Genomic DNA, 19,180 nt, shown 5'->3' with positions numbered 1-19,180 from the left:
ATATGTACAAACATACATATATATGCATCTACTGTATTTTATGAGTAGTAGCATACTTTATATACTTTTCAACACCTTGCTTTTTTTCACTTAACAGTATATCCTGTCATTCTATAACATTATACAAAGATATTCTTATTCTATTTTACAACACTCTATTTTATGGATTTACCATAGTTTACCCAACCAGTCGCCTATTGATGGACATTTGGGCTGTTCATTCTTTTTTCTATCATAAATAATGCCTTGTTTTAAGTTGATTATAGGACAAGAGACAAAAAGTCTGAAGGCTATGACAATAGCTTGACTAATAGATAATTATGACCCAAACCAGGGCTGTGACAGTGAGATTATAAAGACGAAGATAAATTCAAGCAATGGTTAGGGATAGGACCTGAAAATCAAATACGAGGACAAAGGAAATGGACAAGTCAGAGATAACTCCATTGTTTGAGATGGGTGACTGGCCATTAATAGAAGTAGGGAAGTCAAGAATGTGATCTGATTTGGCTGAAGATTTGAAATTATGACTGACATTTTAAAGGTAATAGATTGTGAAGTGGAGATATTCAGCTGCTAAAATATGGTGATAGTCACCTTCAGAATGTTTTGGAGTGAGTTGAAGGTTTGACAATCATTTGCAAAGAGGTAATTATTCAAGTTTTGAGAAAAGATGTTTTGTTTTTTCAAGGAGCACAAAAGAAGATAAGGCTAGTACCTTAAGGAACTCTTGTATTTTGGATTTGAAAAACAAGAAGAAATATATAGAGTTGTCACACAGGTTGATGGCGAGTGAGGATAGCAGGAAAAAAATGTCAGGAAAAATAGAATAAACATCCTTAAATACTGGGAAGGGTCAAGGAGGATGGATGAGCACTACAAAAGTTTTGTATTTGATAACTGTGGTCCACTGGCGACCCTGAAGATGTGGTTCCCAAATTCAGTTGCTCAGGAAAGGTACCACTCCAAATTTGCATCTTAAGTTATTACAGGTTATTCTGCTGCAGGTGGCACTTTGACCACCCTTTGAAAACACCACCTTAAAAAATTAATAAAGTGGTGGTGGCAGAATAAGATTGGACACACTTAAGGAATGAATGTGAGATGAAGATCTGGAGGCAATTGGTTGTACTCTATTCTTCTAGCAGCTTGGAAGTAAAAATAATTGTAATTGGGTTTTTTTTGTTTGTTTGTTTTGGTTATATTTGTTTATGAGATTGAGGAGATTTCATGAGTATGTATGAATTTGTAGTGAAACACCCTAACATGATTTTATGGCTTGTTTTGGGGGATAATGGATATTAACTAAGTCAGAGATTTAGTCCAGGTAGAATTAGCATCAGCTGTGGTTAGGGAATTTAGGGTATTGTGAATACATTACTGAAAAGCCAAAATGGGGAATATAAACTGAGTAGAGAGAAACTAAGTACAAATAAAGCAATTTCACTGGTGATGGGGCAGTTATGAAAACAGGAGATTTTATTTAAGACATTTTCAAAGTTTGAGTTCTTAGAGATTCATCCCGGGCTTTATTTTGTCATGTTACCCTTTCCTCCTCCCTACCCTTCTTTAATTCAGTTATTAGCATAACAGTGCAATAGTTGAAAAATAGCCATGGGTGATGATTTATGAATGAAGAATTAAGTCCCTTCTGCCTTTGAAGTGTTTGTATGGGGCATGGAACAGCTGCAGCCCTAGGCAGTCAACACTGACCTCAGGCAGCCTATTCCATTTACAGTGGATGTGCAGTGATGTCATTTTCTTAACTTGCCATGGCATGAAAAAGATTAAAAAGTACTCCTATAAGCTTTTTAATTAAAAAATGTAGTGTTCTTGATCACTTAAAGAAGTGCTTCAAGGAAATAGAACAGACACTATATCTGTTATAGAAACTTAGAAACTTAAGAGCTTGGGAGATATTTTTTAGATACATATTTACTTTGCACCTGAATCATATGGGTGCAGTGACGTGACTGATCATTATTTTAAGGAAGCCATAGATGAAACTTGTGAAAGGTAATATTCACTTGAAATATATACAAGTATTTTGAAAACAATGCTGGGTACTGGATCAACATTGTCAAGCTTTTTGTCAGTAGTTGATGAAGAAACTATGACTTTCAAATGCAAGTTTATTTTCTTTGAGAATGAGCTAAAGTTGTTGATGATTCTAGATAAAGAATTGTCCTTTGATGTGAGAAAGGAGAAAGAATATTGTTAGATAAACAGGAAGTATGTGAATTTCCTCTTTAGAAACGCTTTGATTCTGATACCATTCTATAAATTAACTTAAAATACAAATACAACTTACTACACTCTCACTTTTGTGGTTTAAAGGTTTCAAAAATACTTAATTTTGTTTATTTTAATAGCTGTAGAAGTACCAAAATAGTCCCCTGATCCCAAAACGTTATTTGTTCTTGGAAATAACATACATGTTTTTATTGTTAAAATATGCTAAATCTGAATTACCTTTCCTTATAGTTTATAAAGTCTGGGTTATTTTCTGTTTTCATAGAAACTATAATTTTTATTTGTTAGATGGGAGAGTTGAAAAGGTGTGCAACTCCTAGAAGGTTGGTGTTACTATTTAAAATGTTTTAAATGATTAATTTCCTGGGAGTTATTTGAATTGTTCTGCATGTAGTATTTTATTATCCTTGTCTGTTAGAGTTTTGCTTTATACTTTATGCTACAAAGGCAATTCACTATTGTAGAAACATTTTAATATATACTTAGGACAGATAGCTTTCTAAGATTTTTAAACTATATCTCTGAATATGTTCTCAAAAATTTAATATTTTGAGTGTTTTTTCTGTCAACTCTTTCTGAATTATTTCATTAACAGAAAAATATTTAAAAGTACACTTTGATATCACTTTCAAATATTTTAGCCTGTAGACAAGTGTACCAGAATTTGATAGCTGAAAAATAATTTTTGAAATTATTTTATATGTTATTTACCATAGGATATTCCACAATGAACCTGTTATTTGGAGTCTACCACAATCAGTTTTCCAATTTACTTACTGCATCTCATTTTTCATAGACTTTTTTTTCTTTTTTTTTTTTTTTTTTTGAACCTGGGACCTTTTAGTTGGGAAGCTGGCACTTAACCACTGGGCCACATCTGCTCCCCTCCATTTCTTAAAAAATACTCAGGGAGTGGATGTGGCTCAACAATTGAGTGCCTGCTTCCCCTATGGGAGGTCCTGGTTTGGTTCCCAGTGTCTCCTAAAAATAAACAAACCAAAAATCCCATAAGCAACAAGCAAACATATAAAACAAAACAATTCAGGGAACTGATGTGGCTCAGTTGTTGAGTGTCAGCTTTCCACACGCAAGGTGGCAAGTTCAATCCTTGGCCCTGGTACCTCCAAAAAAACCAAAAACACTCTGTTGTTTAGCCTGTTTGGATAATTGTATGTTTCTTGTTTTTATATGGTGTTTTCCCTTTGCTTTGTCTTTTCTTATGCTTTTCCCTCAGTTTATCAAGACCTCACAGCTCATCCTTTACCTATCTAAAGTCTTCTCATCTTTCTTGGGACAGCTCAAAAATAACTTGTCCATCGTACTTTCTCTGAAACCTCCTAGTCTTAAATAGTGCCTCTATTTCTGAATTCTCATATAATATATTCCTCTGTTAATAGTTATTTTTACTTCTTATCACTTCTACTTAATTGTAAATTTATTCACATTTATTTATTGCCACCTGGGCAATAATTTTCCTATAAGTATATAATAAATATTTGCTCATTGAAGACTTTTCTAAAATTTAAATTCCCCCTAAGGATGAAAGGTATAGGTATCTCTCATGTCTAAAGAGAGCTAAATTTACTGCTGCAGAAATTTAGAGCATTTTTGGATCTCTCAAATATATGTTCTTATAAATAATTTGTCTTGTTTGATCATTTACTACTAAAATTTTAATGATTACACTTGCTGGGTTGATATGCTTTTACTAAGATATCTTGCATTTTCAAAAACCAAGAATTTCCTCGTGTGCTAAGAAGCTATGTGACATCAAATTTGATGTGTTTTTGTAAGTAAAGCAATTGTTTTTATATCAGAATTTTTTAAAAATTTACTTTGAAATAATTTTAGACTCATACTTTGCAAAACCAGGACAGAGGCCCTATGCTGCCATCATCCAGCTTCATTCAGTGGTACAGTTACATAATTATAGTATGTTATCAAAACCAGGAAATGGACACTTGCACGATACCATTAACTAGACCACAAACCTTGCTCAGATTTCACCAGTTTTAGCATGCACTCATTTTTTGCTTGTGTATACTTTCATGAAATATTTTTACATGTGAAGATTCACATAACTACCACAACAATCAAGATAAAGAATTGTGTAATCACCACAAAGGAACTCTTTCATGCTGCCTCTTTGTATTTGTACCCTCGCTCCCCAAACTTCTGGCAACCATTGATCTATTCTTTAAATATAATTTTGTAATTTCAAGAATATTATATCAATTAAATCATTCAGCATAATATTTAAAATTAGTTTTTTCAAAATGATCTTGAGATCAGTCCAAATTATTGTATGTATCACTAGTTCCTTTGAATTGCTAAAGTATTCCTTTATATGGATTACCACAGTTTGTGTATCCCTTCACTTATTTGGGTTGTTTTCAGTTTGGGGCTATTATAAATAAAGCAGCAGTGAACATTCATGCATTTTCTAGGATATATATGCCCAGAAGTGTGATTTCTGGGTAACATGGCAAGTATATGTTTAACTTTTTAAGAAATTGCTAATCTTTCCTAGAGTGGCATGCAACATTTTACATTCTTACCAACAATGAATGAGACATCCGGTTGCTCTGCCTTTTCACCAGCATTTGGTACTGTCAGTATTTTTAATTTTGGCCATTCTAGTAAGTGTGTAGTATCTATCCAAATTTAATTTACATTTTCCTAATAGCTAATGAGACTGAATATTTCTTCAGGTGATTATTTGCTGTCTGGATATCTTTTTTAGTCAACTGTATGTCCAACCAAGGCTTTTCCACATTTTCTAACTGGACTGTTTGCTTTTTAACTCCTGAGTTTAGAGAGTTGTTTATATATTCTGGATGTGAGTCCTTTGTTGGGATATGTGATTTGCAAGTATTTTCTCCTATTCTGTTGCTTGTTTTTTCACTCTTTTAACAGGGTATTTCATGGAACAAAAGGTTTTAATTTTGATAAAGCCCAATTAATCTACTTTTTAAAAAAATTAGCTTGTGCTTTTGTGTCATGTCATGTCATGTGTCATGTCAAAGACATGTTCCTAATCCTAGGTTATGAAGATTTTTTCTCCTGTATTACCTCCTACTAGTTTTATATTTTTACATTCTACATGAAAATCTATGATCTATTTTGAGTTAATTTTTATGTAAGGTGTGAGGTATAGACCAAGGTTAATTTTTTTTTCCCTATCAGTGTCCAATTATTCCAGTACCATTTGTTGAAAAGGCTATTTCCTCCATTGAATTAATGTTGTACCTTTACAAAAATCAAAATGTAACTTGGTTATATTTATATGGATCTATTTCCAGGTTTGCTATTATATTCCATTGATATGGGTGTTTATCTGTCAGCTAGTACTATAATATCTTAATTACTGTAGCAATAAAATCAGGTAGTGTGAATCCTCCATTATATTTTTCCTGAGTTGTCTTAGCTATTCTAGTTCATTTGCTTTTCCACGTAATTTAAAAATAAGTTTGTCTTTCTATGAAAAATCTTGGAATTTTGGTAGGAATTGTGTTGAAATTATAGATCAGTTTGGGGACAGTTGGCATTTTTATTATGTTGACTTTTCCAATTTATGACCACAATATGTCTCCCTTTATTTAGATCTTCTTTGATTTCTTTCATCAGGGTTTTGTAGTTGTCAACAGTATTAGTCAGCCAAAGGGGTGCTGATTCAAAGTACCAGAACTCTTTTGGCTTTTATAAAGGGTATTTATTTGGGATAGAAACTTAAACAGTTAAAAGGCTCTAAGAGGAAGTGCACTTGGCCCAGTGGTTAGGGCGTCCGTTACCACATGGGAGGTCTGTGGTTCAAACCCCGGGCCTCCTTGACCCGTGCGGAGCTGGCCCACATGCAGTGCTGATGCGTACAAGGAGTGCCCTGCCACACAGGGATGTCCTCCCCATAGGGGAGCCCCATGCGCAAAGAGTGCTCCCCCTAAGGAGAGCTGCCCAGCATGAAAGTGCAGCCTGCACAAGAATTTGGCACTACACACACGGAGAGCTAATGCAGCAAGATGATGCAACAAGAAGAGACACAGATTTCTGTGCCGCTGACAACAACAGAAGTGGACAAAGAAGAACATACAGCAAATAGACACAGAGAACAGACAACTGGGGTAGGGGGGGAGGAATGGGAGAGAAATAAAACAAATAAATAAATTTTTTTTAAAAAAAAAAGGCCCTAAGAGTCCAAATCAAGGTACCATAAGAGGTACTTCCTCACCCAAAGTCTGTTGCTACATGTTGATGCAGAGTGGTGGGTGATGTCTTGAGAGGTTTCAGCCTTCCTCTTTCCTCTTAAGGCTCTTGTCCCAGCATCTTCTGATCTCAGCTATAGTCTGGCGTCAGGCTGGTCTCTCTTCTCTTAGGTTTGTTTCTTTCTGGGTCAGCTGCTCTGTTTTCTTCACAAGGTCAACTGTAAACTATCAGACTTATCTCTCTTCTTGGGGCCACAAGATCCTCGTGTATCTTCTCTGTGTATCTACTTCTGTATTCTTGATTGAGTATCATTTACATATAGCCCACCAAGGGGGCAGGGACTCAATTCTGCATTGCATGTGCTAATGACATAGTCAAATCAAAGCCTTAATCTTAACATAATTTAATCAAAGGCATCTGAGCTGAATCTGATACAATCAAAGGGTATCATGCTCAGAGGAACAGACCAGTTTACAAACATAATCTCTCTTTTCGGAATTCATAGTAGTATCAAACTGCTCCATCAACATATAGGTCCTGTACATATTTTGATAAGTTTAAGTAAGCATTTCATTCTTTTGGAGCCATAAGTAAATGATAGTTATTGCTTCTGCTTGTTTGATTGTTTATTTGGATATTCCTTGGGATTTTCTATGTAGACAATTATGTCTTGGTAAATTTCAATTCCTTTAATAGGTATAGGACTATTAAGTTTATCTAAATTTTATCTTGAGTGAGCTTTGGTAGTGTATGTCTTTCAAGGAATTTTCTACTTCATATAAGTTATCGAATATAGACATAAAATTTATGTTATTCCCTTCTCCTTTTAATAGCAGTTGAATCTACAGTGATATCACCTCTGTTATTGCTGGTGTTGGTTTTATACATGTTTCTTTTCCTAATAAAATTAAAATAGCTGTTTCTCAAGTTCAGTAATCATCTCAAAGAACCTACTTTGGTTTCATTGATTTCATTCCTTTTATTTTTGTTTTCTATTTCAATGACTTTCACATTGAACTTTATTATTTCCTTTTTCTGCTTCCTTTGGCTTTAGTTTGCTCTTCTTTTTCTGATTTCTTGAGGATAAGTCATTGATTTCAGGCATTTATTTTCTAACAGGAATTTAGTGGCATAAATTTTCCCTAAGTACTGCTTTAGTGACACTAAAAAAATCTATTTTTTTGCTTTCATTTTCCTTTGGTTCAGAATACTTTTTTATTTAACCTAGTGGTTTATTTATAAGTATGTATTTAGTTTCCAGATACTTGGGAATTTTCCAGAGACTTTCTGAAATCTATTTCTAATTTAATTCTCTCATGATCATAGAGTATCCTTTGTATGACTTGAATCCCTTGAAATTTCTTAAGACTCGTTTTATAACCCAGAATGCAGGATGTCTTGTTATGGTACCCTTGAGAAGAATGTACATTCTGCTGTCATTGAGTGATGTGTTCTGTATGTGTCTATTAGATTAGGTTGGTTGATATTACTCTTCAAGTGTATATCCTTAATCTGTTCTGTTTACTTGTTCTATCAGTTATTGACAGAGAGAGGTATTGAAAAATCTCCAACTTTGTAATTATTGATATGTTTATTTCTCCTTGCACTTGTGTCAACTTTTGCTTTATGCATTTTGAAGTTCTGTTTTTAGGGTCATAAATATTTAGAATTATTATATCTCCCTGTTTAATCCCTTTATCTCCATAAAACACCTTTTTGTACCTAGTAATATTCTTTGTTCGAGAAATCTATTTCGTCACTCTAGTTTTCTTTATGTCTTTTTAAAGATTTATTTTTTGTTTATTTCTCTCCCCTTCCACCCCGCCCCCAGTTGTCTGCTCTCTGTGTCCATTCGCTGTGTGTTCTTCTGTAACTGCTTCTATCCTTATCAGTGGCACCAGGAATCTGTGTTTCTTTTTGTTGCATCATCTTGTTGTGTCAGCTCTCCGGGTGTATAGCATCATTCTTGGGCAGGCTGCGCATTCTTTTGCGCTGGGCAGCTCTCCTTCCAGGGCACACTCCTTGTACGTGGGGCTCCCTTACGCGGGGGACATCCCTGCATGGCATGGCTCTCCTGCGCATCAGCACTGCATGTGGGCCAGCTCCACATGGGTCAAGGAGGCCCAGGGTTTGAACCGCGGACCTCCCATGTGGTAGGTGGATGCCCTATCCATTGGGCCAAGTCTGCTTCCTTGCTCTAGTTTTCTTTAAATAGCATTAACATGATATAACATTTTGTTCTTTTTACTTTAGACCTATTTGTGTCTTTATATTTAAAGTGCATTTTTAACAGATAACATACATTGTCTCAGTTTTTAATACAATCTGGCAGTCTGTACCTTTTAATTGGACTTTTTTAAACCATTTCAACTAAATGTTATTGATATTGTTTGGTTTATATCAGTCATTTTGGTATTTACTTTTTGTAACAATTTGTTCCCCTTCTCTCTTTTTTTTCCTTCTTTTTGTTTATTATTTATGACTCCATTTTCTTTCTTTGACTAATTACATGCAACTGTTGGCTAATTAGATAGAACTTTTAATGGTTGCTTTTGTGATTATAATATACATCTATAACTTATCACAGTCTACCTTCAAATGATATTAAACCACTTCACATAGAGTATAAAGACCTTACAGTAGTATACTTATATTTCTCTCCTCCCAGTCTTTATGCTATTCTTGTCATACACTTACTTATTCGTATGTTATGAATTCGCCACCCTGATACATGCTTATTATTTTTTAAATAGTCAATTGTCTTTCAAAGACATTTCAATAATAAAAAAATCGTATTTATTTACCCTGAAGTTATCAATATGCTCTTGGTTTCTTTGTGTAGATCCACATTTCCTTCTGGAATCATTTTCCTTCTGCCTGCAGGACTTCCTTTAACATTTCTTGTAGAGTACATATGCTGGTGATAAATTCTTTTAGCTTTGGTATATCTTAGAATGTTTTTATTTTGTCTTCATTTTTGAAAGATATTTTCCATTGGCTATATTAGTTTGAGGTTGACTTTTTTTTTCAGTTGTTGCAGTATTCTGTCTTTGCTTGCATTTGTTTCTTACAAGAAATCTGTCATCCTTATTTTTGTTCCTATGTATATCTTTTTTCTAGTTGTCCCACAAGTCACTGTTGATATATTCTTTTTCTTTTTTGTAGTTCTTTTTTTCTTCTCTCTTACATTTTGATAGTATTTATTGCTAGATCTTTGAGTGTTCTAAACTTTTCTTCTGCAGTGTCTAATTTGAAATCAATCCCATCCAATATATTTTTATATTATGGACATTATATATTTCATCTATAAAAGTTTGAGGTGTTTTTATATCCTCTATATCTTTATCTAACTTTTTGAATATATGAGATACAATTGTAAATATTTTAGTGCCTCTGTCTGCTAATTCTAACATCTGTGTCAGTTCTTGGTCAGTTTTTATTTTTCTTCTAATTATAGGTTGTATCTTCCTGCTCAGTCACCTGCTGTGGCAGTTTGATATTATTTATGAATTCCAAAAGAGATATTGATTATGTAAACTGGTCTGTTCCTCTGCATGATACCCTTTGATTGATTTAAATACAAAGGCTTTAACATTTAATTTATTAAATCAAGACTAGGGCTTTGATATGACCACATCATTAGGGTGTGTCAGTTTGAGTCCCTGCCCCCTTTGTGGACTATGTAAATTAATATTCGATAAAGAAGAAAGGGAAAGAGACTTACAGAGGAGTTGAAAGAGCTCAATAGATGTGAAAGAGGAGAGAATTTGTCAGTTTTTATCCTTTTGCCTTGGGAAGAGAAGAGCCATTTGTCTGGTAGTTTTCAGCTGACCTTGTGAAGAGAGAGAGCACCTGACTCTGGAAAGAAACAAGCCCCAGAGGAAGAGAGACTAGCCCTATGCGAGGGCTATAGCTGAGATCAGAAGAAGCCGGGACCACAGAACCTTAGGAGGAAAGAAGAAGGCTGAACCCTTACAGGCATCATCCGCCATTGTGCATCAACACGTGGCAACAGACTTTGGGTGAGGAAGTACCTCTTATGGTACCTTTAAGTTGAACTCTAAGGACCTTGCAACTGTAAGCTTCTATGCCAAATAAATACCCTTTATAAAAGCCAACAGAGTTCTTGTACTTTGCATCAGCACCCCTTTGGCTGACTAATACACTTGGCTAGTTATTTCTGATTATATGCCTGACATTGTAAATTTTACCTTATTGGGTGCTTTCTTATTTTTCTGTGTAAGTATCTGGTGTCTTTTTTGTTTTGTTTTGTTTTGTGTTTTGGTAATAAACTTAGTTTTTAGGGAAGTTTCAGATTTACAGAAAAATCACACTGAAAGTATAGGTTATTCACATATAACCCCCCCACACACACACACACCCAAACACATAGTTTCCCCTATTATTTATATTTCATGTTAGTGTGGTACATTTGTTACAACTGATGAACCAATATGGAAGCATTGCTAGTAGCCAAAGTCTCTAATTTCCATTATGGTTTATACTTTGTGCTTTACAGCTTTATAGGCTTTGACAAATGTGTAATGTCATGTATCTGTCATTGTCATTGTAGTATAATACAGAACAATTTCACTGCCCTAAAAATGCCCTGTGTTCCCCCCCTTCTGAATCCATGGCAGCCATTATCTTTATATCAGTGTTACAAGTTCTTCCATTACCACAAGATAACTACAGTAACAATAAATCAACTATGGTCTGTGGTTATACTCTCCCCTTATGTTTGTTCAGTCCTCAGTCTTGAGGAATTTGGGATGATACCTCTCCTTCTGCTTTCAGGCTGAGAGGGGATTTACATATTATGGGGCAGATGGAAGGAATTGTTTGGCTTGCAGTTGTACTTAATTCTTGATTTTTGAAATGGGATTTGTCCATCATCATTCTGTTGGTTGTCTAGGGCAGCCCTGAAGAACTAGAGAGTAGGAGTTAGCCACATATCTGCTGGGACTCAGGACTCAACTGGCATATGAATAATCCAAAGATTTAAGTCTCTAAGAGATGTCTTTAATGGTTACTTTGAAAATTGCAGGTTCACTCAAAAGGAGTAGTAGAATCATGAGTAGGGGAATTATAAATGAGTATAACTACAATATATTTGGGAAATAGATTATCATATATTCCCAGATAGGGCCCATGGAGGGGTATTGATTTCATGAGGCTATGTGCACCACCTCTGGTGTCCAGATGTGCCTGGAGTCCTTGGGAGCACTCTTATTTGAGGCTGTGTTTACTATGCCAGTTAGTGAAATCTGCCTGAAACCTGCATAAACATAACCCCTGGAATGACATCTTGACTCACGTTGAAATCTTAGTCAAAACAAATATTTTTTATTTAGTGTTGAAAGTCTTTTTTCCAAATGCATTACTGGTTAGCACAGGGTAACCTGTAATGCATTTGGAAAATGCTCATTCCCAGAAGTGATGTCCCATGTTGCGGGAAGGTATTGAGTTCATTTGCTGAGTTTGTTTAGAGAGAGGCCACAATTGAGTAACAAGGAAGTTTTCAGAAGGCAACTCTTAGGCATTACTTATAAGTAGGCTGTTTTCACTTTTACAGGAATAAGGTTCATAAGTACAAACATTAAAATTGAGGACTTTCTCTGATATGAAATGAGTAAACCAAGTTGTCTCAGAGAGCTAGAGACTGGATGATAAACTTTAAGGTAGTTGGAGGGTAGAGGAAGGTTGTGAGCTGACAGCTACTTTGGTGAAATCTATGATTATGGAGGTAAGTATTTTTACAGGGAAGGGATAAAATGGGGGCATAGGGATAACTTTGGGTGGGGTTGTGTGGGCTTTAGGGGAGCTAGGGATGGGAGGATGGGTCAGATTGCCCAAGAAATTGGGGAGAAGGTGAGGTGAACTTTTTTTTTACTTTTTTTTTGGTCTTTATTTTTTCAACAAAAAATATGAGGTGCCCATATACCCCCCACTCCCTCACCCCACTCCTCCCAAGGGGAACTTTTGATCATGGGAGATTGTCAGGTATGTGGTTGAAATTGTGGTGCAGAGAAAACTCTTTAGAGAATGTAACATGGAATGTTGCCTGTTTGGGATGCTTAGTGCGGGGGGGGGGGGGGTGCATCTGACACAGGGCAAGCTTCTGGGGAGTGTGTGAGTGCTTATTTTGTCATAGTGGATTATATCATTGCGTGGAGACCCATACAATGAGAGTGAAGGTATACCCACATCCTGGGGAGAACTGATGATCTTAAACAGAGGGAATTCTATCCCTTGAGAGAATTGGTGGCTCCCAGTTGTTAGGGCACTCAAGTATGTCAAGCCCTCAACATTTTTTTTGTCTTTATTTTTTCAAAAGTTACATTCAAAAAATATGAGGTGCCCATATACCCCCCACCCCCCTCACCCCACTCCTCCCCCCATAACAACAACCTCCTTTATCATCATGAGACATTCATTGCACTTGGTGAATACATCTCTGAGCACCGTTGCACCTCATGGTCAACGGTCCACACCATAGCACACACTCTCCCACAGTCCACCCAGTGGGCCATGGGAGGACATACAATGTCCGGTAACTGTCCCTGCAGCACCACCCAGGACAATTCCTGCCCCTGAAAATGCCCCCACATCACAGTTCTTCCTCCCACTCCCTACCCCAGCAGTCACCATGGCCACTTTCTCCACACCAGTGCCACATTTTCTTCGATTACTAGTCACAGTAGTTCATGAATAGAATATCAGTAAATCTACTCTAATCCATACTCTCTTCCTCCATCCTGTGGACCTTAGAATGGTTGTGTCCACTCCACATCTATATCAAGAGGGGGCTTAGATTCCACATGGATGCTGGATGCAATCCTCCTGCTTTCAGTTGTAGGCACTCTTGGCTCCCTGGTGTGGTGGTTGACCTTCTTCACCTCCCTGTTATCTGGCTGGGGTAAGTCCAATAAAGCAGAGGGTAGGAGTTGCAAGTCTGTTGAGGCTCAGGGCCTGGCTATCACATGGTTAGTCCAGACAATCAGGTCCTCTGGGTATACACTAAACCCCAGCACCAATTACAGATCTGCTAAAAGTAACAGGAGAGGCTTATGGACAAAGATCACATCTGAGTCCAGCTCCATCACACAGAAACACAAACTCCAAAGTAGGGCCAACTGACATGGCACTGAACTCCATCTGCCATGACCATAGAACCTATGGGTCTCTGTAGCCCTCAGAAGAACGAATACCTGGGGTTATATCTACTTTATCTTTGTCTGGGACTCTGCTGAGGTGTGCATAAGGTCAACCCCTCTGATAAACTCCCAGCTCTTTTGGAGACTCATAGTCATATAAACTCATTCGTCCTTTCCATTTCCCCCTTTTCTTCAGGTCAAAAAGCATTTTTAATTCCTGGTATTATATGTAGACTGAGATATTCTGCTGATCTGAGTTGACCCTTTTATTCAAGGTCATTTTCTAGTTACATGATCAGCTGGTACTTGGTAGTAATCCCTCGGTGCCAGGGAAGCTCATCCCTGGGAGTTATGTCCCACACTGGGGGGAAGGCAACATATTTACATGCTGAGTTTGACTTCAAGACTGGCCACATTAGAGCAACATGGAGGCTCTCAGGAGGTAACTCTTAGGCACCCTGCAGCTCTACGCCTTGTTCTTATTTCAGGTGCACAGGCTCACAAGCATAGTCATTAGTATCAAGGGCTCATTGTTGGACCTTCCTTCTTTTTTGGTCTTTGCCGTTGCACTTGGGGGATTGTTGCTGTTCTTTCAGGGACTGTGATATGGCTCCCCTGGCTGGGAACTCAGCACTCCCTCAGTTGTTTTTAATTGTAACCACTATGAAAATATCCAAACATTTTTATGTACCCTGGATATATGTCCTGGAGAACTCCCTGCCAACCATGTGTCCCCTGTCCATAACATCCCATACCAGTATTCCTCCCCTGCCATTGTTGAACCTCTCAGTGATCCAAAACTTCTTAAAAAATGAAGCCCAATATATTGCCAAGTTCCATTAATAGTAAAATGGAATATAGTGATGAGTTTAAAGGTTAGATATAGAAAACATATTAATTTAGAAAAATTAAGGTAAAAATAAATTGGGTTATCAAAAAATTTAAAAATGCAAAGGGTTTGTTTTTGATAGTTTGGCTTCCATCACTGCAATAAGTGTTGCCCTTTATGCAAATTGGCATGGCAACTTCTTCCATCTTTTCCATAGTGTCTACGTCCTTTTTCTTCTTTCTAATTATTAAGCTTATCTTCACAAAAGTTTTAGATCACAGTAATTCATATATACAATATACAATACTCACACATATCCAACATAAAACCCTTTTCCCTTCCACAGCAATAATCTTTTTACATGTTCATGCTATATTTACTGGAACTGATGTACAGATACTGAGACAATAGCTTTCAAACAAGGTAAATTTGGGTTTAAGTTGTGGTTTATATTTTAGACTATACAATTTTCTAAATTTTTAGTTATATTTTACATTATGATTTACCTTTTAGCCTATCAGCCCCTATACATTTTTGGTGTAATTTAACATATATCCATCCTTGCGTTATCTTGTGGAACACTTCTATTGCTCACACTGTTACAATGATTCCATCTATTCAATACCTCTTTCCCTCTCCCCTCAGTGCCCACAGTGACAGTCAATCTTCATTGCTTGAAGGGCCATGTTCAGAGATACTTGGAACAGTGTTGAGGGCTTGATATGCTCAACTTCCCTAATGCACTGGGAGCCGCCATTTCTCTCGAGAGATACAATTCCCTCTATTTGAGAACATCAGTCCTCCCCAGGATGTGGGTATACCTTCACACTCATTATATGGATCTCTATCCAATGATATAACCCACTATGGCAAAATGAGCACTCACACACTCCCGAGAAGCCTGTCCTGTGTCAGATTATCCCCTTTAAGGGTCTTAAACAGGTAACCTTCCTTATTATATTTTGGAAAAAGTTTTCTCAGCATTATACTCTCAACCAAATACCTGAAAATCTCCTATGTTTGTGTGTTCCCCCACCCTCCCCCCAATTTCTTGGGCAATATTACCCATCCTCCCATCCCTAGCTCCCCTCAAGCCCACAAAGCCCCACCCAAAGGTAACCCTATACCCCCCTTTTTCCCCTTCATTGTACAAATATTTACCTCTAGATTATCATAGATTTCACCCATGTAGGTGTCAGCCTACATCCTTCCTCTACCCCCCAATTTCCTTTAAGCCATCATCCAGTCTCTAGCTCTCTGAGGCAGCTTGGTTTACTTCTTTCATATCATTGAGGTCATGTAGTATTTGTCCTTCAATGCCTGGGTTGCTTCACTCAACATAAGGTTCTCAAGATTCATCCATGTTATCAAGTGTGTTTGTAGTGTATTTGTTCTTAGAGCTGAGTAGTATTCCATTGTGTGTATATACCACATTTTATTTATCTCTTCATCTGTTGATGGGCATTTGGATTGATTCCAACTTTTGGCAATAGTGAACAATGCTGCTATGAACATTGGTGTGCAAATATCAGTTTGTGTCCTTGTTTTCAATTTTACTGGGTATATACCCAGCAGTGGAATTGCTGGGTCATATGGCAAATCTATAGCTAGTTTTTTGAGAAACCACCAAACTGTCCTCCAGAATGGCTGGATCCTTCTACATTCCCACCTGCAGTGGATGAGTGTTCCTATTCCTCCACATCCTCTCCAGCATTTTATTTATTCATTTTTAAAAAAATATTACATTAAAAAAAATGAGGTCCCCATTCACCCCCACTGCCCCCACCCCACCACTCCCCCCACAGTAACACTCTCCCCATCATCATGAAATATCCATTGCATCTGGTGAGTACATCTCTGGGCATCGCTGCACCCCATGGCCTGTGGTCCACACCATAGCCCACACTTTCCCACGTTCCATCCAGTGGGCCATGGGAGGGCATACAATATCCGGCAATTGTCCCTGAAGCACCACTCAGGACAACTCCAAGTCCCGAAAATGCCTCGACATCTCATCTCTTCCTCTCATTCCCCATACCCAGCAGCCACCATGGCCACTTTATCCATACCAATGCCACATTTTCTCAATTATTAACCACAATAGTTCATGAATAGAATATCATTAAGTCCACTCTAATCCTTAGTGTATTCGTCCTTCCTGTGGACCTTGGCTTGGTTGTGTCCATTGCACATCCATGTCAAGAGGGGGCTTAGATTCCACATGGATACTGGATGCAATCCTCCTGCTTTCAGTTGTAGGCACTCTAGGCCTACATGGTGTGGTGGTTGACCTTCTTCAACTCCATGTTAGCTGAGTGGGGTAAGTCCAATAAATCAGAGTGTAGGAGCTGAAGTCTGTTGAGGCTCAGGGCCTGGCTATCATATTGTCAGTCCAGAGATTCAAATCCCCTAGATATATCTTAAACCCCAGCACCAACTACAATTCCAGTAAAGTAGCATGAAAGGCTTGTGAAAAGAGATCCCATCTGAGTCCAGCTCCATCACGCAGAAACACCAGCTCCAAAGAAGGGCCAACTGATATGGCAGTGAACTCCATCTGCCATGACCATAGAACCTGTGGGTCTCTTTGGCCCTCAAAAAAACCAATACCTGGGGTTGTATCTACTTTATCTTTCTCTGAGACTCTGCTCAGATGTGCATAAGGGCAATCCTTTTGACAACCTCCAGACTCTTTTTTAGAGACTCATAGCCATATAAACTCATTTGTCCTTTCCATTTCCCTCTTACTTTAGGTCAAACAGCATTTTTAACTCCTGTTATTATATGTAGACAGGGATATTCTGCTGGTCTGTGTTGAACCTTTAGTTCAAGGTCATTTTCTAGTTACGTCATCAGCTGATACCTGGTAGTGATCCCTTGGTGCTAGGGAGGCTCATCCCCAGGTGTCATGTCCCATGCTGCAGGGAAGGCATTGCATTTACATGCTGAGTTTGGCTTTGAGAGACTGGCCACATTTGAGTAACACGGAGGCTGTCAGGAGGGAACTCTTAGGCACAGTGCTGCTCTAGGCCTTGTTCTTATTTCAGGTGTATAGGCTCACAAGCATAGTCATTAGTATCAGGGGGTCACTGTTGGACCCTCATTCCTTCCTGGTCCTTGCCATTGCACCTGGGGGACTGCCGCTGCTCCCCTAGGGACCACGACAGAGCCCCTCCCCTGGCCAGGAACCCAGTACCCCCCCAGCTGTTGTTTTTGTTTCCACTATGAGTATATCCAAACATTTCCATGCACCCTGGACACATGCCCTGTATAACTCCCTGTCAAACATATGTCCCCTGTCAATAACATCCCATACCAGTATTCCTCCACTGCCATTGTTGAACCACTCTGTAATCCAAAACTTCCTGAAAAGTGAAGCCCAATATAATGTCAGGTTCCCTTAATAGTAAAATGGAATATAGCGATGAGTTTAAAGGTTAGATATAGAGTACATATTGATTTGGAAAAATTCTACATCCTATCTTTTTCTTTTTTATTTTTCCCTAATTATTGAGCTTCTCTTCACAAGAGCCTTAGATCACAGTAATTCACATATACAATATACAGTACTCCCACATATCCATTATAAAACCTATTCCCTTCCACAGTGATAATCTTTTAACTTATTCATATCATATTTACTGAAACTGATGTACAGATATTGAGACAATAGCTTTCAAACAAGGTAACATTTGTGTTTACATTGTGGTTTATACTTTAGGCTATACAGTTTTCTAAATTTTTTAGTTATCCTATGTTTTACATTATGGTTTACATTATTAGTCTGTCGTCCCCTATATGTTTTTGGTGTAATATTACATGTTTTATATCCATCCTTGTGTACTCTTGTGAAACACTTCTTTTGCCCTCACATTTACTTTGGTTCCATCTATTCAATATCTATTTCCCCCTCCCCTTGGGGCCCACAGTGACAGTCAATCTTCATTTCTTGAGGAGTCATGTACAGAGATACTTGCAACAGTGTTGAGAGCTTGACTTGCTCAGTTGCCCTAATGCCCTGGGAGCCACCATTTCTCTTGAGAGATACAGTTCCCTCTATTTGATGGCATTAGTCCTCCCCAGGATGTGGGTCTACCTTCACTCTCATTATATGGGTCTCTACCCAATGGTATAACCCACTCTGGCAAAATGAGCATTCAGATATTCCCTAGGAGTCTGTCCTGTGTCAAATTATCCCCTTTGAGTATCTTAAACAGGTAACTTTCCTAATTATATTTTGAAAAGTTTTTCTTAGCATTATACTCTCAATCAACACCTGACAATCTCCTATGTTCGTGTATTGCCCCACCCTCCCCCCAATTTCTTGGGCAATATTACCCATCCGCCTATCCCTAGCCCCCCTCAAACCCACAAAGCCCCACCCAAAGGTAACCCTATGCCCCCATTTTATCCCTTCCTTGTACACGTACTTACCTCCAGCTTATCATAGATTTCACCCATGTAAATGTCAGCTTACATCCTTCCTCTACCCCCTGATTTCCTGTAAGCCTATCTTCCAGTCTCTAGTTCTCTGAGGCAGCTTGCTTATTTCATATCATTGAGGTCATATAGTATTTGTCCTTCAATGCCTGGGTTGCTTCACTCAATATAAGGTTCTCAAGATTCATCCATGTTATTACATGTGTTTGTAGTGTATTTGTTCTTAAAGCCGAGTAGTATTCCACTGTATGTATATACCACATTTTATTGATCCACTCATCTGTTGATGGGCATTTGGGTC

The sequence above is a fragment of the Dasypus novemcinctus genome, chromosome 1 (genome assembly GCF_030445035.2).
Source record: "Dasypus novemcinctus isolate mDasNov1 chromosome 1, mDasNov1.1.hap2, whole genome shotgun sequence".
In the NCBI taxonomy this organism is placed as follows: domain Eukaryota; kingdom Metazoa; phylum Chordata; class Mammalia; order Cingulata; family Dasypodidae; genus Dasypus; species Dasypus novemcinctus.
This window is presented reverse-complemented; position numbering follows the sequence as displayed.